A 25,862-nucleotide genomic window follows, 5' to 3' on the forward strand; every position below is an offset into this window, starting at 1 on the left:
TCCATACGTTTTTCTGTATATTTTGTTTTGAAAAACACTTATCTTTTTCATATTCGCATAAATATATTTAGAAGATGAGAATTCTTTTTCCTAGAAAAAGTGATGGCATGAGGTTTTTTGTTTATTTGTTTGTTACGTTTTGGCTCTGCAGGCGACCTAGCTCCCAATTTCTCCAACTGGCACTCCTATATACCAGGGGTGGGCAGTTATTTGGGCTGGAGGGCTACTTACGGAGTTTTGGTGAGCTGTTGCGGGCTGGGTCAGCAGTCCATCCCCCCCGCCTTGCAATGGCTCATCAAAACTCCCTAAATAGGAGATTACTGAACCAGTACAGATGAAGTGGATGGACGGGGTCTCCATGGAGACAAGCCCAGGACTGCGGGCAGAGCTGGGCAGATGGATGGGCTAGGAGCGGCATCTGGGAACGAGACTGGCAAATGGTGCCAGGGCTGGGGCCAGACCAGACCTGCAATCCGCTCCCTGCATGATGGATCATGACCAGCCGACCCAGGAGGTGGCCCAGTGACCTGGCCCCCGCTGCCCTGCCCCAGCACAGGTGCATGCAGGCAGCTCCAATATAGTATGGCTGTGCAGCAGCATGGCCTGGCACTGTGTGGCAGCCCTGATGGATTTTGACGGGATTAGGCCACCCCTCACTGCTGGACTCTGCTTTTCCACAGCTGTGCTGTACTGGGGCAACCCTGGTAATGGGGGCTGGGTTATGGGCATGCAATCCACCCCACTCCTGGGTCAGGCTGATCATGAGCTGTCATGTGGGGAGTGGATCGTGGCTCTGCCCCAGTCCAGCCCATGCTGTCACCACCCTGTGATCCTGGACCCAGCTCCCATCCATCCATTCTTCTCCTGGATGCTGCTCCCTACATACCCATCTGCCCAGCCCTGCCAACAGGGGTCCCGGGCCAGTCTCCATGGAGATCCTGCCTACCTGTTCTATTTGGCAGCTCTGGAGGTGGGTGCGGGGTGGACATGGCCACGGTGCCCGACGAGCAGGGGTGGCAGCAGTGGAAACACTAGTGGCAGCAGCCGGGAACCAGAGTACAGCTGCCATACCTCCCCAGACCTGTTGTATGCCCGAAGGTAGCAGGACCAGCCACATGCACCACAGCCCAGGTACCTGCTGCAGGTTGGATAAAATCCCTTGGTGGGCCAGATATGATCCACTGGCCGTATTTTGCCCACCTTGCTCTACTCCAACAAGTTAGTTTCACAAATTAAACTCATGTCTATTTTACACAGCCTTCAGTGCCATAATGAGCTATGGACTTTTATGCACATAACAGTGTGGCTAGGTGTTTAACAGAATTACAAAGGTGTCAATGGGTTAGGCTCCATAGGACATAGATGTCTACTGTAGATAGTCTTGTAAATACCATCTAGGTGTCTGTCTGCATCTTTAGATACATGTGTAAATTTGGTAAAGAGATACCAATTAATTTATTAGGCTTGGTAGGCAGGTAAAATGTCTTAGCTACTGAAACAAAGGCTTGACCCTTACAACTCCTCAGAGACACTCTTCCTTACAACTCCACTCCCTCCCTGACAGCTCATGACCAGCCTGACCCAGGAGGGGGGTGGAATCACACCCATAACCTGGCCCCCTTCTATCAGGGCTGTCCCAATACAGTCCAGCTGTGGAGGAGCACAGCCCAGCAGTGAAGGGTGGCCTAATCCAGTCAAAATCCTCATGGTGGTTGCAGGCATTTCTGCATTTGTACTTGTTTAGAACCGTCAAAGTGAATTCTAGCCTGTGGAAAATGCACAGAGCTATTATCTTAATTCTCTTCATAAGGAGAATTTAGTTAAGGCATGGAAGTCTGAAGAGCTTCACAAATGAAGTGATCTCTCTCTTTTTTTTCCCCCCTCGCTGTAAAGCAAATACTTACTGTTACAGTCTGTCAGGCCATACCCTGGAACTTGAAGCTTTTGCCTGACAGCACAGCTGCTCATCTCAGCCTGCCAGCCCATGACTACCTACCCAGGCTGGTTAAAGCTGGTGCGAAGCCTCCAGTAGAGCCTAACCCTCTGCTCACTCCCTGGTACCAGAATGGCTGGCCAGGGTCAGCTGACCCTCCGCTGCCCCCATATAAGCCCCTGTCCTGGAACAGGAAGTGTCTGGGCAACAGCGTGGTTTGTGGCTCCCTCTGGCTTGCTCCTTGATTCCAGTCCTAGTCAGTACTTTGATTCCCCAAGTGGTCCCAGACCAGGCTGCCAAGTGTTGTTTTGGCATGACATAGTCTTGTACCAGTTTGATGCTTACTTGGTATAAGAAGTAGACATTGGCACTATGATCAGAAATGTTTGAGTACTTACAGGCTTCTGACATGCCCTTGACTGTGTAAACGGACATTTACAGAAGTAAACCCTTGTTTTCACATTTATAAAGGAATAGCAAAAAAACCCTTTTTTTCCTCTGTTCAGCACCAAGTAGCTTAGTACTGCTGCCAAGTATCTCACTAATACCATACACTCCAATTAGCCATCTGAACAGTTTAACCAGCATATGAGCTGTAGGCAATTACAGTGAATTCCAGTCATTTTAATAGCATCTTGTTTTGTGAATAGACCTATTGTTTTAAATAAGACTTCTAATAGAGTGAGTTATAGTCTGTATGAGTAAGACTAGGCAGAGTCCAGACATAGAATGAATATGTGTATCTTTAATACTTATCAAACGGACTGAATAGGAATGTTGTTTTTTTGATCATGCAATCAAAAATGGACAGTCAATATAGCAGCATGGAAGCAAAAGGAGTGAGAACAACATTGTATTGAAGGAACTGTTTGTTTATTTGGAATGGTAGCATATTCCCAAAGAAAAGAAATTAAATTTTGGTGTCCCAGTTCCTTAGATAGTCTTGAAAATCACAGGGTTTAGCGTGCATCTTTCCTGTTCTGAGTAGAAGAGTGTCTCGGAACACCCTTCCAGTCCTCTCAGAGGGCGCATCTACACAAGATGCTCTACTGCACATTAGACTAATCTAATATGCAGTAAAGCGTTACTGTCTACATGTGTACGAGACTTACTGTGCAGTAAATTAGACTAATATGTGGTTTGCTAGTACCAAGAAATCAATTAACCGTGCATTAGCTACCGCACAGTAGCACATGTGTAGACAGTGACTGGGAGTAATTTGCTTTTAGGCAGCAGGGGGCCACAGATGGTTGGGGAGTGGTGATGTTGCAGGAGCTGTCCACAGCTCCAGCATGGAGCTTGGGATCGCAGCCGAGCTTGGTGGCACTGGCTTAGGTCAATACCTTCTAGCCAAGTGGCAGCAGGGCCCTGAGCTGTCCCCTCGCTTTGCTTGCTGAAGGGATGGGGGAGCTTTCTCCCCCCTCGACGCTGAGAGACAAAGAGTGTCCCTGTCCCCTCAGCCATGTTGCTGCCCATGCAGTGCATGCACCAGTTGACTCCTGCTCACCTCCCATGCCTGGGGGAGCCAGGAACTGAGCAGCACTGGGACCAGGGAGGAGCTGCAAGCAGGGGTTAAGCAGTGCTAGGACCAGAAGGAGCCACAGGGGGAGGAGGGGTAAGCAGTGTTGGGATTGGGGAGTAAGCAGTGCTGCTTCTCCCGGTCCTGGTGTTGCTTAACCCCCTCTCTCCCCTATGACTCCGCCCAGTCCCAGCAGTGCTTAGCTCCTGGCTTTCCCCAGGCACAGACATGGAGCGGGAGTTGACTGGTTCATGCACTTCATGGGCAGCATCAGGGCTGAGAGGACAGGGAAGCTCTCTATCCCCAGCCTGGCACTGCAGAGAGCTCCCCTGTTCCGGCACTGTTCAGCTCTCAGCTCCTAGGGGAGCCAGGAGCTGAGCAGCATTGGGACTGGGGTCAGAGAGCTCCCCCATCTCCCAGCAAGCCAAGATAGAGGAGAGCTCATGGTGCTGCTGCTGCTCAGCCATGGGGCAGCACCCCACAGGCTGCGATCCTGAGCTCCATGCAGCTGGGAGTTGTCCCCTGCTCTGGGAGAGCCCCCTCTTGCTCCCTGAATCCCAGGCTGGCACCAGGGGAGCCTGGAGCTCCCCTTGGATGCTGCAGGTGCCCAGGAGCAGCCCTGGACTCAGCTGCTCTTGTTGGGAGCAAATTTGCTCCCAACACGGACACACATGTAGATGTGCTCCTGGGCTCAGTTTACTGTGCCTTATTTTAATGCAAAGTAACATTAATTGCACATGTGGACATGCCCAGAGAAGAACCACAGCCACTTGAGAGCAACTTTACCTGTACTTATTGGATCCCCCATGAGTGTCAGCAATACCCTATGCTTTATGTTGTGTAGGGCAAATAATAGATCTAATGTTATATAATGAATCTCAGCAGAGATACTGGGCCTTCATCTGTCATGCAGAGGACAGAAATGAGTGAAACTTTTGTTCCATATGCAAACCAGCAGGCTGCCTGACTGACTAGGTAGAAGGATATCAGAAGATTATAGAAACAACTAGAGCTGCCCAGAACAACCTACTCTAATACCTTTGCAAACAATAAGAAAATACAGACAGGTCAAAAATGCCAAGTCTCTTTCTCTCTTTAAGCAGACATTTTACCCACCCTTGGTAAATGGTAGGGCTCTGAGAAGCTTCACTTGCTGATTCAATTTGGAGGAGATTCGGCGCAATTCGGCAGCCATATCTCCAAATCCGAATCAAATCAGGAGATCCATTAATGCCTTCAAATTGATTTGGAGAGATTCAACAATTCAGCCATAGACATGGTTTTATATGTTTTTTCTACATACCTCAAGGTACCAGATGCGGCTCATGAACACTGAGATGGTGGGGTAGGTGGAGTGTCCTATGGGAGTGCTGGTAGTTCCCCTGCATGCTTGGTGATGGACCCAGAAGTGCACCAGAAATATTTCTGGTCAACTTTTGGGTCTGCTGTGGAGCGTGTGGGAGGCTCCCACCCCCCAACTCAGCAACTAGTACCTCCTAGGTCTGGGGGGCACCCGAGTCCCTCCACAGCTGATCAGTGAGCTGGGGAGGTGCGGAGGGGGATCTGCCTCTGAGCGTGTGAAGAGCCCCCTCGCGCTCCTGTGGGATGCTCCATCCGCCCCACCATCTCAGCGTTCATGAGCCACACCTGATACCTCGAGGTATGTAGAAAGAACATACAAAGCTGTGCCTATGGCCGAATCACTGGTTCTCCAAATCAGAATCGAATCTTTAGATTCAGATTCGACCAAAACAAATTGGGACAGCGATCCAAATAAGCGAATCGAATCACTGTCCCCCGAATTGGGCCAAATCTGAATTGAATACTGACCACTTCACACACCCCTTCATAAATGGCAGTGCTTCTCTTCGATGTGATTCTTCTGTCCATCAAGAATGGTCTGGTACCTTTCAATTGACTTTTACAAGCTGGGGATAGGATAAGAATTTAGCTCCTGTGTGGCAACCCAGAGTTCCTGCAGCATCTCAGTGCTGCTAGCTGAAACTCAGGCAAAATAGACCTTGTGCTTTGCATCCTCTGTAGACATTACTCTTTCCCATTAACAACAAAGCAGCTCAGCCCAACTAAGATACATCTTATTTTATTCTCAAAAGAATAAAAATACTTTTAACAGTAAGAAATTTAACTCTGTAACTAACCAAATATCAACAGCCTGGATTAACCAGCCCGTTAACCACTTACATAGAATCATAGAAGTCGTGTCGGAAGGGACCTTGTAGATCTTCAAGTCTGACCCCCAGCCTGGGTAGGAGAAAAGACTGGACTCAAATGAGTCCAGCCAGATAGGCATCAAGCCTCTTCTTAAAGACCCCCAGGGTAGGAGCCAGCACCACTTCCCTAGGAAGTTGGTTCTGGCTCCTAGCCGCCCTAACTGTGAAGTAGTTCTTACGGATGTCTAATCTAAATCTACTCTCTAATAATTTGTGTCCATTGTTCCTTGTCTAGGCTAGTTGAATGTGTCTGGTGGTGAAGAAGTTAATCTCTTTAGTGTTTCATGTGTAGGAAGCATGCAGCTCCATGAGATTGCGGTGGGCAATGAAGCAGCAGAATTCAATTTGCAGCAGTGACCTAAGAGAGGCTATTTTTAGTAATAAAATAGGTCAGGGGATGTGGTAATACAGACTCATAAATGAACAGTCTTCCCCTTCACTCATGGGGCTTGTTTCCTCTTATAACATAGCAGTTTGGAGGTGGAGGAAACTAGATTGAAATTGTCACGTGATCTGTGTTTGTATTTTTTATTGCTAAACAGTCAGGGGAAAAGCACTGTGATTTCTCAAGCTGTAACAAAGAAAAACTAGGTGAATACAGTGCTTAGGGTTTTATGGCCAAGGAAAACAGCTGGGTGATATAAAGCCATTACTGAAAGTCATATTTAGCGCTGCTGAAAATTTGGTGTTGTACATATGACAGGCAATTCTCCATTTTTATGACAGCAACAGGTTTTCACATGTTCCTTGTACTTGCTTGTGGTGTTTATATATTCTCTCAGGACCATCCAGATGGGGCCTAGAATGTGTAAGTGAAGGGGTATTTTCTCTGTTTGTTTTATTCTTCAGAATTTTCAGGGTTTTCTCTAGAAGGAAAATTTGCTGCCACATTGGATAAAGTTACCCATTTTGGGGGTATGTGTCATGCACATGTTGATTACACTGAGCACATCTACATGAGACACTGCTGTGCAGTAGTTACAGTGCATTTATTTAATACTTGTATAAGCAACTACTCAATAAATGCACAGTAACCACAATTACAGTGCAGCAGTGCCAACGAATGCTTTTTAAGTGACGCTACTGCACAGTAGCTTAATGCTACTGCTCAGTAAGGTCTCGGCACAGTTTTTGCTATGTGATGCTACTGTGCAGTTGTATCAAGCTACTGCACAATCAGGGTCTTGTGTTGACATGCCCATTGAGATAAAAGTCTTATCTGCCCAGGCACAAAGTGAAGGAGATTGGAAACTGCCTTATACTCTGTTTAAACTTGTTTATTGTCAGTATTACAGTAGCACTTAGAAGACCTGATCATGGAATGGTACCCTGTTGTATAAAGCACGACAAAAAGGTGCTACCAGGCCCAAAGAGTAGTAAATCCTAGTGAGCTTCCTTTCTCCTGATTGCATCTACACATGCCTTTAATGCACAGCAATAAACCCTGGAGCTTAGTGCTCCGGAACTTATTGCTGTCAGGTGCACATCTTCATCTGCACCTGGGGTCACAGCATACTGAGCCCGGGGCAGAGCTGCATCAGTTGGTAGGAGGTCCAGGGAACAGCCCTGCCCGCCCAGGGATGCTCCCCCTAGCTCAACATGCTGTGGAGGGGTTGGCTGGGGCATGAAGGTGCAGGACTAGCCAGCAGACAGCCCCTGCACTGTAGCACCCTCAGGCCCCAGCCAGCTGGAGCAGCATCTGCATGTGCACTGCTGTGGTGTTTTTTACTCTGCAGCAGGATAGTACTTGTACTTTTGTGTTTAAAAGTACTATCCTGCTGCAGAGTAAATTAGTTTACTCCAGCCTAATAGGGGCGCACATGTAGACACCAAGATGCTTACTTTGCAGCTAATTAGTCAACTGCACAGTAAATGTCTCCCGTAGACATACCCTCCTGGGAAGGAATGTTTGTTGGAGATGGGGGATTCTAATCCTGGATGTAGCTGAATCAGTGTGGGCAGAACACTTCAGATTTCGCTGTGAAATGGGTTTAAGATCTGACCTACCTTATTAGCAGATCATGAACTTTAATTCACTTACGTTTCTCTGGGAAGGAAACTCATCCAAAGTACATTGAATTTCTTCCAATTGAATTGTCATAGACTTCAGTGGTTTTGGATCAGGTCTCATAATCATCTGTACAGTCAGTTGTAAAGGTTGCTCCAGCATAATTTAGTATTCTTAAAAGTAGCATTTGTACTGAGAAAGTAGGTGTTGCTGTTTTTCCTCTGCACTAAAATGTTGGAAGTTTTAATTATTTTTTGCAGATGTTACCCTAGTTTGGCAAAAGCAAAATGTCACCATCATTTACTGAAAACTTAGTCATTCAGCCTCTCTGCCCACCCTCCATACAACCCATTCCTTCTACACTCATCATAGAACCACAAGTTCATGACAAGCATCATCTGCTTGCTGCACACGTACATGAGAAAGCTTTGGCTACCAGAACATGCTCACTGACATGAAGTCATTCATTATGTACAGAGTGGAGGGCTCCAGCAGGATCTCTCTTCATCTTTATTCCCAACAGGCAATAATGCTACACTTTGCATCCTTCCTTACCTCCAAGGCTCTGTCCAGACATGCAGGGGTGTGTGGTTTGTTGTATGGCAAACCTCTTTGTGTTGCCACAAATGGAGCACATTTAAACATGCCCTGCACTGCAATTTTGCAACTCAGGGCCAAAATTTGCTACTGGGATTTCCTGGTAGCAAAAAAAATTAATGGCCAAAAAGCAGTGCAACGTACACACAGCAAGCATGCACCGGCACACGCAGAGACCAGGCAGTCCAGAGTAATGCTCTGGTTGCCTGACAGACCTCTGTGCTGCCTGATCTGTGCCCCTGCTGCTCCAGGCCACCAGGTAAGACTGCTGGGGTCAGCACCAGTGCTGGCCCCAACCTCCTGCTCTCCCTGGTTGAAGAGCCAGGAGGAGCTGGGCAAGGGCAGCTTGCCTGTTGCAGGACAATTTGTCCCACAACAAAGCACATGTGCAGGGCACATGCTGTGACAATTTGTGCGCTGCACACACTCCTGCATGTCTGGATGCAGCCAAAAGAGTACAGGTATATTTGTTATCTTTTCTGTCCTACACTGACTTCCTTAAAGTAACGGCCATACAGTAGAAAGCCTGCTTTTACAAAGTATCTGGACCTTGTTTTGATGTCATTCATTTTTGTAGCAGATAAATTTAATGGTTATTTTAAATTGAATCTTTTGTATTCCATTAGGAGCAAACTTATTTAAAATGCATTTTTGACAATCCTTACTCTTTATTATTTCCTTATCTGTCATCAACAGGATTTCTTGTTTGTTTTGTTTTTTGTGCCAAAACAGAGCATGAGAATGATGGCTTGTTTTCAACATTATGAGATTCCCTTGTCAGTCATGCAGCAATTTCTTATTTCTGTGCAGCTGTGGTGGTTAAATTAATTTATTTTCTACCAGGGAAAGGGATAAACTGGAATGTCTGAAAATGTGAATTGTGCTGAACTTTTCCTCAGGTAGGAAAGTAATTTGTCCTCCTTCAGCGCGTAGTATCACCATTCATATAATGAGACAGATATGAATTTCACCTGTGGTGCCCATACAGGTACAAATAGGAATCACTTTGGAGTTACACTGGTGTAACAGAGATCATAAGCCTAAAGAAAGGGTCATATCACACCACAGGAGACAGGTCTGCAGATGGAATTGTCCTTTGATTCTCACCTAAGGTTAAACGCTGGACTGGCGCTCCTGTGAAATAAAACTTTTCATGTAAATTCAGTTGATCTGTGAACCTGCTTTCAGGCTACCTTGAGTATTATCTTCAACTGCCTCCAGAGCCAAAGACTTTTCAAAAGTGGTGATACAGATGCTGCATGACACTGCAGTAAAGATCCAGAGCTTGTTGTCAGGAAGCTTTCAAAAGGCAGCATGGGCGAGTGAGTAAAGCAATGGATTTGGATCAAGGAAATGTGGGTTTTGTTACTGGCTTTACCCTGGCATGCTGTGTAACTTGGGGCAGTTTGATTCACTTCTTTGTCCTTCAGTTTCCCCACCTGCAAAATGGGCCCAGTTAGTGGTTTTCAGACTGGAGTACACAGAGCTTTGCCAAGGGGTAGATGTCTGAATATTAACAATGATTAACAACTTCTGATTGGTCAACATGAGGTGAGTAATGGCATTGCTGTGCACTGACATAGGTATCAACACTTCCTAAGCAATGAATGTGCAGAGATGCATTAGGTGTAGGGAGTACAAGTAGCAATATTTTGCAGGTAAAGGGGTCTACAGCCAAAGCAGTTTGAAGACCATTGCAGTGGGTCGTATCATCATAATCTATATGTTAGTATTTGCAGTTCGATGGTACCAGACCATGTTTATCACAAAGAATCCTAACAAACTTGTGCTGCAGTTAAAAAATCACCTTTAATTAAAGGCTGTAGAAGTATCTTTAGCACAAACATTTAGGTCTCATAAGGCGTATCTATGTGTGCCAATTTAAGGCACATTAGCCATTTTTAAGGCACATTAAAAATGTGCTACACGTGTGCACCCTTAATGCACCTTAAAAATGGCAATTTTAGGCTATTTGCGCCTAAGTTTGATACCAGCTTAAAACTAAAGCACCTTAACACGTGTAGACACGCTAAGGTGCATTAACACTGTGTATGTCAACCATGAACGCTGCGTGCCCTTGGAGGCTGGGGGGGCATGGTGAGCTCCCACAGGCGGCAGTGTCAGTGTCAGGGGCGTGGCAGCAGCAAGTGGGGAGCTCCCACAGGCAGCTGCGGTGCTGTCAGTGGTTGTGGGGGGTGGTGAGCACTGACCGGGAGGTCAGCGACCACCCACAGACACTGCCAGCAGAGTCAGTGGCGGACAGTGGTGATTGGGGATCACCCACAAATGCTGCTGGTGGTGTTGTGGGGAGAGGAGTGGTGAACAGTGACCGGCAGTGTTGGTGATGCTTTTTGCTGGGGTGCACTGCCAATCTTAGGGGGTGCATATGCACCCACTATGCGTCACCAGTGATGTTGACAGTCCACACGCTGCATTAATGCGTCTTAGTGCATGCTTATGCAGTCAGATGCCTAAATTGCCTTAACGCTCATGTAAAAGCACATGTAGACATGCCCCTAGTTTCATAAATTGAGATTACCTTTACTTAACCTCAGAGTCTAGTGCTTCTGTTGAGGGGAATTATCTTATGCATCCAGGATGGTCAGCTGGGATGTGAAGAGGAGCAAGCAGAGCACAGGATGAGAGAAAAACAACACACTCCTATGAATTTGTTCACTTCACCCCAAAAGTAATTGTAGAAATGCAACCATCCATGTTACAGCTTGGGACTTTTATCCTTTCCCTCACTGACTGGTAAGAGGGAGTAAAGAGTATGTGGTTCCCTTGATTGTCTACATTTCTAAGGAGGAAACCAGACCCACCACCACAAAGGCATCCAAGGGTCTACCAACTCTAGCTAATATTATAGAAAAAGTCAGCTGTACCTCTCCTTCCTGTCACATGTAAACTGCTACTTCCCATCTTTGCAGAATTAAAATGGTGTCTGGGACACTTATATTTGGCTGAAGCTGAATTGCAGCAAAACAGAAATAAAGTTGGAAGGAGAAAGGGAATGTTTAATAGAATTTGTTTCCTTCATCCCATCCTCTTACTCAAACAGCCACTACCTGCAAAAATACATCCATTGTCAACTGAAGCTAACAAGAAATTTCTGTTTAGCTGTATTGTGGAGGGGTATGGCCACAGTGAATAAATTTGTGACCTCTGCCCTATCTGCCTCATCATATTTCACAGCAGAACCTAACTCTGAAAATCAAGTGGTCTTAGCAGTACAAGTCACCGCGGGCACAGAAAGAAGAGCAGCTGCCTGCTGTAACTCATAACACTTTGCAGGAAGTGTTCTGAATTACAACGATCCCCTAAACCAAACAGAAGTTCACTTTTGGTTCCTGGGGGGATGCAGGGTTGGGGGATCCAGCTGCTGGCTGAGACCCTGCAGCTGGTTTTCCCTAGCAAAGATTCCTCCTTCCTCCTAGTTCAGGCACTGTTTTCAGAATGGGAATGGGGAAAAGGAGCAGAGAAGCTCATTGTAGGAGTTCCCCAGCTGGTGTTGGATGGTGGGGTGGGTGGATTGGAGCCCCTCACCATCTCAGAGAGGCTGCAGTCCATCCACCCAACCCCACCAGTGCTGGCTGAAAAAAACGCATACCAAACTTCCTCCACTCTCTTCCCCCACTCCCATTCTGAAAACAGCTCAGAGGCTTGGAGGCTGCACAGACAGGTTACAGAAGACACTGTGTTTTGAAACTTCTTCATCTGAACCCTCGTGCAACAAGGGTTCAGATTTTTGCTGGATTGGGCCTTTTTAAAGTATTTTGCAGCTGCACACTTCTATTTGGTCACGGCTGTAGAGTACTTTCAGGGACCAGTCTGGGCAAAAATTGTCACTTCTGTCTGTTCATTTTGGGCTCAGCAGCCTACTGCTGGTTTGTTTGCACTCGTTCCCTAAAGAATGAAATGTTCAGCCTAGGGTATCTTTGATATTCAAAGCCTTCAGAGGGATTTAAAGCCTTAGCTATGTGGAAAATCATCCCTCCCTCTGAGTGTGACCTCAGATGACAGTGATGTTTCAGTAGAATTATGAAACTGCTAACCAAGCAGGGGAAGCTAGAGATGAAAACTTCTCAGCTGTTCAGCCTCACCAGGCTACAGAAGTCACTGCTAGATGTAATGAGAATGATTATAGAGCACACAACATGCAAAGCTAAGTCACAAACACCTGTTTTTCAATTTTTTCTCTCAATATACACATGCATGTAGTCTGTCTCTGCACTAACTTGCCAAGGTTTTAACCCTCTCAGACCAAGAAGGAACTAAAAACTTGTTTTGTCACTTTAATACTACTGTGGTGGGTTTAGCTAGCTATTACACAGCAACTTTTATTAGTAGATTACCGAGAACCTTATAACATGAGCTCAGTATTAATATTCCCTATATTACCCGTGGGGAAACTTAGGCACAAAGAGGGTAAGTGATTAGTACAAATTAACCAACAGGTCAGTGGCAAGTAGGAATACAACCCAGATCTTCAAGTCAGGACTGAGGAGCATACATTAGAATTCATGTGAGAATTAGTATCTCTCATTTAGTTGCTGATGCTTCAGGCTTTTCATGCCCGGCTACTTGTGGACATCTCGAAAATGCCCATCATCCACCCCACCCCCCCCTGTAATATCATTTGGATAATCATAGTGCTGAGAGTTAGTAGGCGTTGATGGGAGCTTGTTTTCATGCAGCACCACAAGCTGTAACAAACAATGGCCTCTGATTATTGCTGGTTAGTGTGACAGGATTTACAAAATTAACTTGCCAGCTGAAAAAAATAAAGCGTTGCCATGGTCTTTCATCTGGGTCTGGTGCTTCTCAGAGTGATAGGGAATGCCAAGAAATTAGTTTTTCTGTGGCTGCATGTCTCTTGGAGGTGTATCACCTTAAGGAGCGTGTACTTCCGAGAATGAGGGCAAGCTACGTAGTGTGCCCTTATCAGAGCTAGGAGCTGTCAAGGGTAGCAGACCCTCATCCCCAAGTTGAGCTGTCCTGAAGGGACGCTCATGACTATGGTCATTTTTATTTACTGTTCCCTATATGCTTGTGTATAAGTGGAAGCATTTCTGGATAAACAACACAGCAGGTTTAGATGGATTTGCTCATACTTAGCTGATTTTGGTAATAGCTCTTTCCAGAAAAACCTGCAGCTCCTCATCTTGCTCCTTCCTAACTGGGGGATAATTTCATTTTGCAACTTTGGTTAGTATGACAGGGCTCAAGGCAGCTCAGGCCAGTTCTACAGCCCTCAACTCTCAAGGTGCATTGGCTTTTTCAGTGTAAGGTGTTTCCTAGTGTTTCCATTTTTATCTCCCAGTTGTGCTTTATAATTCTTACCTGAGTCTGTTTCATCAAATGCAAGCAGGAGCACTGAAGAAGTCTTAGACTACATCAGTCTGTGATCACCACTGGTGCATATCTCCCCAGATCTTACCTGCTGCTATTCTGACTGGTGACCAAGGCCAGAGAATAACTCAGTGTATGTTGCCATTGAGCAGGGGGTTGAACTAGCTGGCCTCCTGAAGTCCCGTCCAACCTCACTGTTCTATGAGCACTTTTCCCTTGACTAATAGAGCATAGACTAAGGAAAATGAAAAGTATTTTTGTGCTTTTGCCCAAGTGCATGTAACCAAGATTTGGCAAGAAATAAAAGGTTGTAATTTCATTACTAGTTAATGCAGGTAAGTAGCTTGCAGTTTTGAAATCAATGAATTCATAGCTGGTCAGTTTTTTAAACTTGCTGGGTAATTTTAAATTGTAGCAGCACTTGACATGTATTGCTGGCATAATTTGTGTTTGCTGTGTTATGGCAGTGATTTCAGAAGGACCATCAGCTTGACTTCCATTTGAGAGTGTTGCATGCTGGCTGTTGCTTTTTCACATGTTCTCTCTCTCTCTCGCTCTCGCTGTTTCTGGCTCTGATGATGCCCTCTGCTTCTTTTGGCTCCTAACTTGGATGCATCTGGCCTGTGAGTTTGTGCACTTTGCCATAAAGCAAAATATGGAGCAGTTTGCATCCTGATGGGTCATTGAGGGGGTCACTGCATTGTGTAGAAGATGGACAGCTGTTCCTTAAAGTGTAATCATGGGTGTGTGGGAGCAGGGGAGGTGCAAAGGTTTTCCTTATTGTGATTTTATTTGAATTGTTCTTTTGTGGTTTGTTTTCATGACTAGCCATGGAAGGGGTTCTGTGCTTTTAATTGGTTGCTTTTAACTGGTTGGGAGGGGTTACATCTTAAATTTTTTTATACAGCTTAATAAAAATCAAAGTCTCTCTTCTCCTCCTGCTTCTGCCCTGGGCACATGAACATATAAATAGGAAATAGTACCTTGGCTACATATGAGCATGTCTGCATCTGCTTGTTACCTTTTGCAATCTATCCTGGCTAGGGCTCCTCCTTTTTTCATCTTCACAGCCATAAGTGCAATTGGTCCTGGTCCATGACAGGTTCTTCTAGGTATTACTAGAATACAGGTACTGAGAAATAACAAATGTGGATGAGAGTACACAAGCACACTTGCAGTTGTACACATGTACCAATGGAATCTCCTTTTTTCAAAATTAGGCCAGTATATAGAGTGTCAGTTAGAGCATGCACATGTATTTTGTTACACAGAGAGGGTTTTGGCTGCTGTTCAGATTGTGTAGTTTGAAGGGGAAATTGGTTAGATTCCCAGATTTGGAGGTGACTTGAGAAGATTGATGTCTGATTATACATCATGCTGTGCAGGGGTGATGCTTTGATTAATAGGTTCATGCAGGAACCACAGCTGCAATAATGGTACTTAGAAGCAGGTTTCTAGAACCAGACTAGCCCTGCAGGGGTTCTCCCCCCTGTCTTCCCTTGAGAGAGTTAAAATCTGGAAGGGAGGAATGAAAGCAACCTTTCATTACTGAACTGGCACTGGAAATTGGCATTAACTAAGTCCTGCTGTTGGAAAAGCCTGAAGAATTGGCTCAGTCCTTTGCTTTCAGTTGGTGATACTGAGGTCACAGGTGCAAAGAAGTCAAATCTAAAGGGAAGAGGTGGAGATAAAACAGTAAATGTGATTTCAGCAAATTGGAGTGTGGTGACAGCAGGATGGCTAGGGAGTGCCTGGCAGCATTGCCCTTCTTTCATTCTTCATCCTTTGAAACTTTTATTCAGAGCTTTGTTTGGAATGTGGAGAGAATTTTAGCAGTAAATTTGGTCTCGTAATGCAAACTGAGCTTTGACAGTTTTCTCAGACTGTAAGGGCTAAATCCTATCTCATGTTCTTATGCCTAAGTGCTACTTATTTTCTCATGTTTCTGCAATTTTTGGCACATACACACAGTTTGGATTTAATGTACCAGTGTCCACCTGGTGCTTCCCTACTGATCATGTTCAGTAGTCTGCAGTATGGCTACATAAGTGCCCAGCTGGGGGGTGGAGGGGAAGAGCAATACCATTGTCTAGCCATGCATATAAGACTATATAAGATGCAAAACTTTAGTCGCAGAAAAAACACAACTCGAGGGTGTTTGACTAGAGAAAGAGGGGGGCCCTCTCATCTTTCTGCCTAATAAATGGCTAGAGTATTTGCCCACAAAATGTGGGACTGAGTTATATGCCCTCTTGACCTGAGGTGGCATTTAACTTGCATCCGCTGTTTCCCAGCCAAGTGCTCTAACCACCAAGCCATAAGCATTAACAACAGTAGTCTCCAGCCTTCTCGAAGCTAACTTATTGCACCCTACATTTAATGTTGTTTAGCTAAAATGAGAAAACCAGAATAGTTTCTGTCCCGCTGGGGATAGGGGCTTGGACTCCTTCCTTCTAGGACAACTTCTGCCTAACAAAGCCCATGTACCCTCTAGCTTGTTCTTCTCCTGGCCCCACATATCTTTCCCTGACTTGGTTGCCAAGAGGGCCAGCTTCAAGAGGAGGAGAGTGGTCTTGCAAGTGCTTACTTCATGGCCTGGTTGATGCAATACTTTGCTAGGGAAGTGCAAGATACAGGTCAATGTCACTGGATGAGGAAGGCCTAAAACCTGAACCTCCTGGTCACTGGATAAGTCCCCTATCCATTAGGCAATCAGGCCGAAAGGTGGGAGATCCTACCAGCTTTGTTTTACTTCCAGTAGGTACATGTGCAGATTGATCTATTCTGTCATGGTGAAAATAGAATGCAAACTATGTACAGATGTCAAAATTTGCCACTGTGCAGCCACGTTAAGTGACACTTTCTCTCAATAAATGAAATAGGATTTAGCCCAAAGTATTACATTTTCTAAAGAGTCTTTGTAGTTGTAGATCCTGCATTGTCAGACTGGGGTGCTAGAGGTGTTTTGTATGAAAGCCAGAAGAAGGTGAGGGAAATATGGAATAAAAAATAGGGGGGAAGAGCATATGCAGTTCAAAGGAAAAGAAGGTTTTTATTACTGTTCTTCTCAGAGTCATCTTGCAGTCGTATCTTACTGTTCTAGGGTGGCCTTCATAGAGGACATTCTGGTTTTCTGGTACTCTGTCCTCTATTGATATGAAACCGGATGCCTTTATGTCCTCTATTTTTCTCTTTAAAAGGACATAAAGGAATCCAGGTTCGTATCAATAGAAGACAGAGGTGTCCTCTATGATGGCCATCCTATACTGTTCTCAGTAACATGGTTTCCAGAGCTTCAGTCCCTTTTTATTGACTTTCTTTTTGGACTGAAAATAGAGTAAATTTACAGTACAAACAATAGTGGAGAATACAAAATAAACCCTTTGGGAAGCTGCTCTTTGTTAAAATTTAAGATGCTGTCTTTGAATGTTCGGCCCAGGGATGCTAAAGTTCAACTGCAGGGCAAAAACAAAGACCTTCAGAACAGAAGGGAAAACTGAAATTAGCCTAGAAATTAAATCTTCTGAATTACTGATCATTCATGTTGACCCCAAAAGCCAGCTCTGCCTACATGAATTTTCTTCTTCTGACTTCCAAAATTAGGAGCCAAGAAAGAACAGTAATTAGCATCCTCTGTGACACTTAGTTTTGATGTTATTTAAACAATGCATGTTTTTGTAGTTCAAAATTAAAGTGAGAAGAAAATATCCAGCTAAGTAGGCCTAAAGCAGAGTACAGCATAAGGAAGACTCCCAGGTTTTTCCTGGGGATGATTAAAGGGACTGTCTTGCTGCTTTGATGGATTGGATGGCTTAGTTAATTCATTATTTGTATATGCTTATTTTCACTGCTGGGTGGTCATCATTTGTGATTGTGAATTTAATTACTGGACAAGGGGCCCAGAGTTTTCCCTGTGGGTATTCTTGCCGTTTAAATAAATAGATGAAAATATATAGCAGAGTTTAACCCTGCAGATAACCTTTCATGTTGATATTTTTAATAACATGGCCTTAGAGTCAAGGTAAAGCTCATTCACTGGAACGCTTCTGTTAGGGAATTTTATCTCTGAAGTTTATCACTTACGTGAAAAAGTTCTTATCAAAATAAATGTTGTGGTGTTTGTTATGTTTAGCTAAATTAGAAATACTCTTGGACATTTGATGGTGTCATGAGGCAATGGGAGGGACCGCTGCTGTGCCCAGACAACTGCTGTATGTACATCAGTTGGCATTCCTACACCACAGTACCTGGCATTATAAAATGATAGGTCAAGACTTTCAATACAGTGGAAGATGAGGTTGTCTGATTAGCACTTCTAAATATAGGGTTATTTATTATAGTGATTCTCAACCTTTTTTGTACCAGGATCCATTTGTAAACATCAATGGCCAGTCCCAACCCAATGCCCCTCACTCATGACCCACTGCCCCCAAGTCCTAGTCCCCCAGTGTGTGGGGCAGGGGGTAGCTGTATGGGGGCATATGGGGCCCCAAACAGCCCCTTGCAGGCTGGAACTCTGCCAGCCTGCTAGGGAAAAGCCACGGTTTCCTATGTTTTTCTCCTTTAAAGGAGACTCCATTTTTTAAGTTTGTTGATGCATCCTTTCATATGTTTTTGTGACCCACTTTTGGGTCGTGACCCACAGGTTGAGAAACACTGATTTATTGCATACCTCCCAGCCTCATACCTGCTTTTTAAAAGTCCAAGGTATAGTGAGCTTGATGCTCCCCGATGTCAGGCTCGTGACCCTCCCCCCCCCCCTTATGATTCTGGGGATCAGGGGGACTGCTGGGTCGAGGACCTGGTACTGCCCTTAGCCCAATCCCACTTTTTGGGGACAGGACAGCTGTGTTCTGGACCCTCGGGCTGCCCGCACCAGATCCTTACTCTCAGCTGAGCATTGGGATCTGTCATGGGTCAGCCCCAACATGCCACACATTTATTTTAAGGCATGAAACAAATGAGCCACAAAGATGTTACACATTATATGTAGAATATCTTTGTGGAATATTTGCTATATTATCACACCTTAAATTGGCTTTATCTTGTGGCCAGATTAATGACATTATTATCACTTTAATTGTGTGCTTAATGTAATGTATGCCAGGGCCCTCAGTTACTACAAGGAAAGATCTTTTTTTTCTTCATTCTGCCTTTCAATAACAAGGTGCATATCTTATTTTAGGGTGCATTCTATTTGAGAAAATATGGTACGGTTGTCTTCAAATATCTTTATGTAGTGACAACAACACTAAACTCCATATTTGTATATAGATTGCCAGGTCATTGCCTAACTGTGTTGTCTACTCTGGTGGATGTTCTAGCAGCAAAGCTGAACTACTAGGGCAGGCCATGATTCTTGGCCAGGGATTCCTTGAGAGGATGCTATAGGGTGCCATGCAATTTAGGATTTTTTGGTGTGCAAATATGATTCACAAAATAAACCCAAAGAGTGTCGTCTTGAGCCTAACGAGGGGTTCTTGAAGTCCAAAAAGATTGAGAACCACTGTGCTCTAGGGCATTGCTGGGAGCTCTAGCTGTAATCACACTTGCAGGGCCTGTTCCCTTTGCATGTCTGTGGTTTGCTTTGGCTCTTGTCCTTTTCGTAAGTGAGTTCTGTCCATCTTTTCTGTGATGTATAAAAGAGCCATGAAGAATTTGCTGTAAAGTGTTTTTACATTATAATTTATGCTACTGTGAAAGGGAAAAAGGGTGTAGAGAGCAGCAGTCGCCACACATTTTACAGTCATGACCCCACTTACAGACAGATAATTTTGTGCCACCCTATATCCAGTTGCTGCTCTTCACGTGCCTGAAATTAAAGCAGGCACTTTACTATGACTCAGCAGCCCAGGAAATATCCTTGTGATGAGATATTGTGATGAGATTTCATATAAGTGGAAAAGTGGGAAAAATTCCCCTGTTGGCTGCTTCCACATGAGTGCAGACATTTGTTTTCTTGGGATCAAGAAGCAGCGGCACATTTTGTGCCGCTACTTGTCTTCAGGGAATGCCTGGATCACGTGCTGTCTGGTGCACGGCAGGTTACCCTGGGTGGGGTAGAGGAGGATGAGGCCAGCAACTATGCGAGCCTCAGCAGCCTTACCTGGGGCCAGGGAACCTGCAGCTATGGTGCTCCTGCAGCAACTGCAGCATGGCTCTGGCGAGCCAGTCTCTGGTTTTGAGCAGCATGCACTAGCACCGTGTCACCGCCTCACCTTTTTTCTGCACAGGTTTTTTGACTCTGGGATCTTCTAGGGTCAACCCTGACACCGCCCCCCCCCCACACACACACTGCAAGGTAGCAGCATGGGGAACGCATGAATGTACCCTGTTTGGTGCCACAGACAGGTCTGCAACGCCACATACTGCACAGCCACGTTTATCTGAATGCAGCTGTTAAGGTACCACTTACCACAGGCTCAGCACAGACACTCAAGCAGTAACCATGGAGTTTGAGGCATGGCAAAGCATTACCCTTTCTTAACTGAGGGCAAATAGAATAATTGCAGCTTTGAGGAAAGTGGAGGCTTCCTGCAGTTCGCAAGCCCACTCGTAGGCACCACAACCCCCCCAGTGTTATGGGAAATGCTGAGTAAAAAGCTGTTTTTCCCACTTCTCCATTTGCCTAGCTCATGTGTTTTATGGACAGTGGTTACACCTGCATGGAAAAGTCCTTGAACTGGCTATGCAGAGTGGTGTATCTGTTTTCCCTTTCGCGTGAATCCTCATCTTGTACCACCACCTAGCTTCAGATCCTGCTAGTCCCTGTTTCTTTTGTCTCATGACAGTTGATAATGCAGATTCCCAAGTAGGCTTTGCTGCTGTAGCATCCTGTTTATTCAAGTCAAGTCAGTCCTGAGGCCACTGAGGCTGTTGGGGCACCTCAGCTGCATCATTCATGAGTCTTCAGGCAAAGTGATCTGGTGGTACCAGTGGTTCACAGGGACCTCATCCACCCTTTGACAGGTCCTGTTTTTAGTCCTGCTAGGTGTCCACATACCCTCCTCATCCAGCTTAGCCCGGGTGGTGGCACTGGTTTAGTCGCTGACAAATGGAGCAGGCTGTACTGATGTACATGGCACCAGATAGCAGACTAACAGAGGTCTGGCCAGACAGCCATGTTGTTTATTTTATTTTGATAAATCCACTGTTACCTCTGGAGAGGTGTTGCAATTTTTGGGGTTGTTTTGCACTGGGGTTGTTTTGCACTGGGATTCCTGTGCAAAAGAACTTCATCCAATAGGAATTCATAGAAAAGGATAAGCGGGTTTTTTCTTCCTTCACGTAAATGTGTGGATGCAAGGGTCAGTAAACATGACTAAGAAGTATTGAACCTATAGCTGTAATGTGAGAGATGTCTTGGTTCCAAACCTTGTCAGCCATTCACAAATTTTATTCTGTCACAGCTGCTTAGCTTTGGTCATACTGGTGTTTTGTGCATGTGTTTTTTAATTTGCCTGTCTCCCCACTGAAATTTCTCTCCCTGCAATTTCATCTTAAAACTATTGCTTATATGTGCTCTCCAAATGGGAAAACTGTCCATGACCTCCTTTACAAAGTGCTTTTTGGACTCTGGGTTATAACCCTTTCCTAAGAGAGAGCTATAATTAATTATTATATGTAGCTTATTACGTAGAACAAGTACATTAATCCTATATCAGAAAGGAGATGATTCATCTGTTCTGTAGAGTATTGGTGTTCCAGTGTCTTACAGTTTGTTATAAATTGTAGTACATGTTGCTTGCGTAAATTCTCTCTTTGTAACTATCAATAGTGACAGCAAAACCACAATGAAGACAGGAAAGGATCAAAATTTGCTTGCAAATTTGTATAAAATCTAGTTGATGAAGATGGTAGCAACTCCATCACCCTCTTACACATTGTTCCTCCTCTTTCCCAGTCCCCTGGAACCTAGAGACAATCTTGAATTCACTGTAAAAAGCCAAAACAGTAAGATGAATTTGGACAGCGGAAATGAGTGAATTTCAATAAAGGGGGCTAACCAAGGTGCAGCCAAACTAAAACAATACCCTCCTAACAAGGGACATATCCTTCCCTACACACCCAGACTGCTTAGCTGAATAGATGGACCTTACGGCAGGAATCAAAGATCAACAAATTCTGTCAATTCTGGGCCCCAGGGTTGAAGGTTAGGGTTAAGGGAGCAAAGACCCCCTCATGGAAAATGTCTGCAGCATTTCTGTACTGAAGAAGATTTAGGCTTATTGTCTTAAACATGATCTTTTAGAATATGCTTTATTACCATTTTTCCCTGGTTTAATTATAATTGAATGCTAGCCCTCAGGACAGTGAGCAATGCAATAGTTTGTCTGTCAGCTCTTCTTGTCAATAGGAGTCTTGCTTGCTCACACAAAACACCTTTCATTCCTGTGCTTCCCAACCTGCCCTGGTGCTCGCTGGAATGTAATGTCTCCACCAGTTGATGCCCCTCAGTGCCTTGCTGGCCACTTCCTTTCCTGAATACTGGACAAAACTCGTGATGTTTGTATGTTGAGTTCTGTATTAGCAGCAGGAATATTAGACATGTTTGAAATGTAGATGGGCCATAGGGAAAACAGAAGTGGGGCAAACAGGAATTCTCTGTCACCTCCTAGAGCCTTAACTTGAGCAGACATGGCTCCCAGCATCTAGAAAACTTGTCCAAAGTCCATTACTTCCCTCCATATCCTAAAACTCATCTAGACAGTTAAAGAAATTATCAGCTATTTTTTAGGGGTCAGTGCACATAGAATTTAATATCCTTTTTATACAGTATGTTAATGGAATGCCACATGCACATGGAGGCATTATATTAGGGACATTTTGGGAGCACTGGACATCTTCAGAGGGATCGGTCAGATTGTGATGATTCAGCACTAAAGAGATCAGAAGTTAGTTATGATTCCCTCCTCCTTCTCTGAAGGTGCCATCTCTTTTTGCATACATTTTCCTGCCTTTGAATGCATTTTTAATATCTGTTAATTCTAGTGCTTAACAGTTTGGATCTGTCTATGATTTGGGGAATTATGTATAGCTCTTGGAGGAAAAAAAATGAAAACGGCCATGTTGAGAACATTACTAAAGTAATAAAGGGGTGAGTGAGGGGCAGGATTTCAGCTTCCAGGGGTCTGTGTGATGGGGTTGGGAAGATTTTACCTCTTCCAAAAACAACATGCTGTTAGGGAATAGAAGAGAGTGAAAATTGGGATCACTTTTTCCTATCCACAGCCAAAATGAGTGGCAGAATGGAGCATCCAAACAACACCTACTATATAAGGGAATGTTTTGGAGCCCCTTTGTGTTGGTTCTGGCCAACTTATTTTATAATCCTTTTTGAGGAGAAGAAAGAAACTGGGCTCAGCTTCAATTTGTATGCATAATGGGGTGAGTTAAGGACAGTTTGCCTTGTCTGTATGGATATAAGCCAGATCTGTTGTGTTCTTTTTCACCAAGGTTTCTGCAATGGACCTTTTTTTTTTTCTCCCACCAAATAACTGTCCCTTGCTACTCTTCAATGTCATTTCTGGCACAGAGACACTGGGGTGACTGGTGTTCTATAAAGCCTGTAGATACATTGCATAGGAATCTGCGAATCTACACCAACGGCAGCTTTTAAAGCCCCCATGAAGTCTATCTGCGGACCTCAAGTTCAAGAAGCACAATGTCTCTATATTTATTTCTTAAATGTCTGAAGTACAAAACCATCTAGCTTTTCTTGTTTGCAATGAGAAACTCCCTTTCTGCCTCCTCTGTCCCTCACCATGAGATTTTGGTGAAAACAAGGCTGCAATGCACACTGTAAGAGCTACATTGGAAAATCTTGGTCTTGTTCAAAGACTGGCCTCAGGAATCAAAGGCCTCTTCAAATGTCTGTGGACAGTGGATCAGCAGCAAGTCTGTCATCCTAACAGAGCTTTTGAAGACATGTGTTGCCACATCTGCAGATATTGAAAAAAAGTTAACATCATTCCGGAGTTGAAACAATAAAATAGATCCACTTCAAGAACAGGAGCTTGTCCCCCCACAAGTGCAAGTAGTCTGCTGAAATGGAAAGGCTGCTGCAAAACCTAATTATAAATGAATGCTCCAGATTTCACACAATATGGAAGTTCAGTGAAAACTTGTTGTATGACAGGGATAAAATCCTCTAAGACAACTGAAATAAAGAAGGTCTTTTTACATCAGAAAAACTCAAATATTCAAGTATAATAATAATGAAAAATTGCGTAGCCCAATTCATGTATTCAGTACATTAATAATAATGAACATCTGCTCTGTAAGTGCAATCAATTTCACAATATATTTGAACCTAAATACTTAAACTGTATCATTTAATTTTCCTGCCAACCTTGTGTTTCAAGCTTGGATATGTTTCCTACTCCCTTTTACACATAGCCTCCTGGGCGTCTAGCATCTGACAGTGTGTTGATGATTAGAACCTTGATCTGTACTAGCTGCTGCTCTTTTGTCATGCTGCTCACTCTCAAACAGCTTCCATCTTGCTCACCCATTTACTTTATGGCCTAAGAACACAGTCCTGCACTGCTTTCACAGGTACACATTTTAACCTCAGTTAGTTCTAGCCTATTTCCCCTCTTCCAGACCAAGGCCATCATAATTTGAAATCTCTCTGAACAATGTCTTCATTTTTACAGACTTCAAATTTTCCTAATATGACTGCGTGCTGCCATATCTCAAGATCCAAATGTTCCTTTTTGACTGAATTATAATGGCTTTAATTGTCCGAAAATAAGACAACAAAAAAAGGTATCAAGCTAATATAACAGGTAGCTTCTTATTTACAAGCAGTAGCCAAATGCCTTCATTCTTGTATCAGGTCAAGATTTGCCAGAGTGTCTGGTTATTATTTTGAGGAGACACATTTTTGGATGCCTGATTTAAGACCTGCTGGGTACCTGTTTTCTGAGGGTGGCTGTTTAAAGCTTTCTGAAATTTGGGGCCCTTTTAGGTGTCTCAAAGTGAGCACTGTCAAATTGGAGCTAATATTTAAAATATTACCTTCAGTCTTGACTCCAGTGCACTGAATAAAGATCTCTGCACTAATATGCAAACATTTAGGACCATATATTAATATCCTCATAACCTCTTTCTTATACCCACAGTACTATATTCTCATTTCTCCTATTGAGACGTTTTTCCTACAGACCCTGTCTCTTTGTTAACTTAGTATATCCAGCGTATTTGGCTTCATGTTAGTTCTTGGCTTGTAGTTCACTATTTCTCACAACTCATGTATTTGTAAAGGCAATGAGCGTCATTGTGTGTTTCGGTTTTTGAGTAGTTTCCACCCTCAATTTGCTACTGTTTACCCAATGACTTTAATAACTTTTATTGTTCAGCAACCTCTCTTTCAGTTTTTGTTAGCCTCCAAAAGTTATTTCATTTCTGTGTTTACAGGTAGAAAATTAAAAGTTGGCTCCCCCCCAATGCCTAGGCAGTATTTATGTTGGCAAATCTAACATCAGAAATATGCTATTTCACATCAGCCACTTTGAAAATCAGCCCACTTGCTGAAGTATGGTTTTATAAACTTACCTTTAGCCATTCAGATCTGAAAAAAGTTGCCCAGGAGACTTGTTTTTCTTGATATCTTGTCCCTGGGCATTATATCAGTGCACAGCACCCATGAGGAGATGAAGTACTACTCAGCATTGAGATGGGCATTACACAGCTCCATAGCCAGATCTAAGGAGTGAATTCCCCACTGAAAATAAATGATATAAGCAGAGAGAGAATTTTTAACGGCTCAGAGGCAGAATCAAACATGGGTGCATTAAAGACAATGAAACAAGATGAAGGAAAACCTAAAAGAGGCGATGTAGGTCATAGAAAAGAAGCTAGATCTGACTGCTCTAGTGTAGAGATAATTGCCTTTCCAGCAGTGGACAGGAAACAGAAGTATGCTTTCTTTTATTAATTCTTTTCTTAAGGGAAAATGTTCAGTTGAGGATTCTGTCCCAGGCTTTGAAATAGAAAGAGCACATGAGACTTGATAGTCCAAATTCACTCCAGAACAAAGACCAAGAGCAGCAATTATTAAATTCTTCAGATTCCAAGGCAAGGAAAATGTATTCAATTACATACAAAAGCTATAAGATAATGTTAGCAAGGGAAATGTATTCAATTACATATAAAAGCTATAAGATAATGTTCACTGATCTGAACAATGGAATTTAATGTTGAGGCATGCAGTATGGT

At 44.0% G+C, this 25,862-nt stretch overlaps 1 protein-coding gene across 2 annotated transcripts in view; it reads left to right on the top strand.

Annotated features, from left to right (window-relative positions):
* SERGEF (secretion regulating guanine nucleotide exchange factor) overlaps nucleotides 1–25,862 on the top strand; it is a 276,067-nt gene that overhangs the window by 196,010 nt on the left and 54,195 nt on the right. The gene's annotated exons all lie outside the window — the stretch shown is intronic.

This window comes from Crocodylus siamensis, chromosome 2 (genome assembly GCF_052110815.1).
Source record: "Crocodylus siamensis isolate JL-2025a chromosome 2, ASM5211081v1, whole genome shotgun sequence".
Lineage (NCBI taxonomy): Eukaryota > Metazoa > Chordata > Crocodylia > Crocodylidae > Crocodylus > Crocodylus siamensis.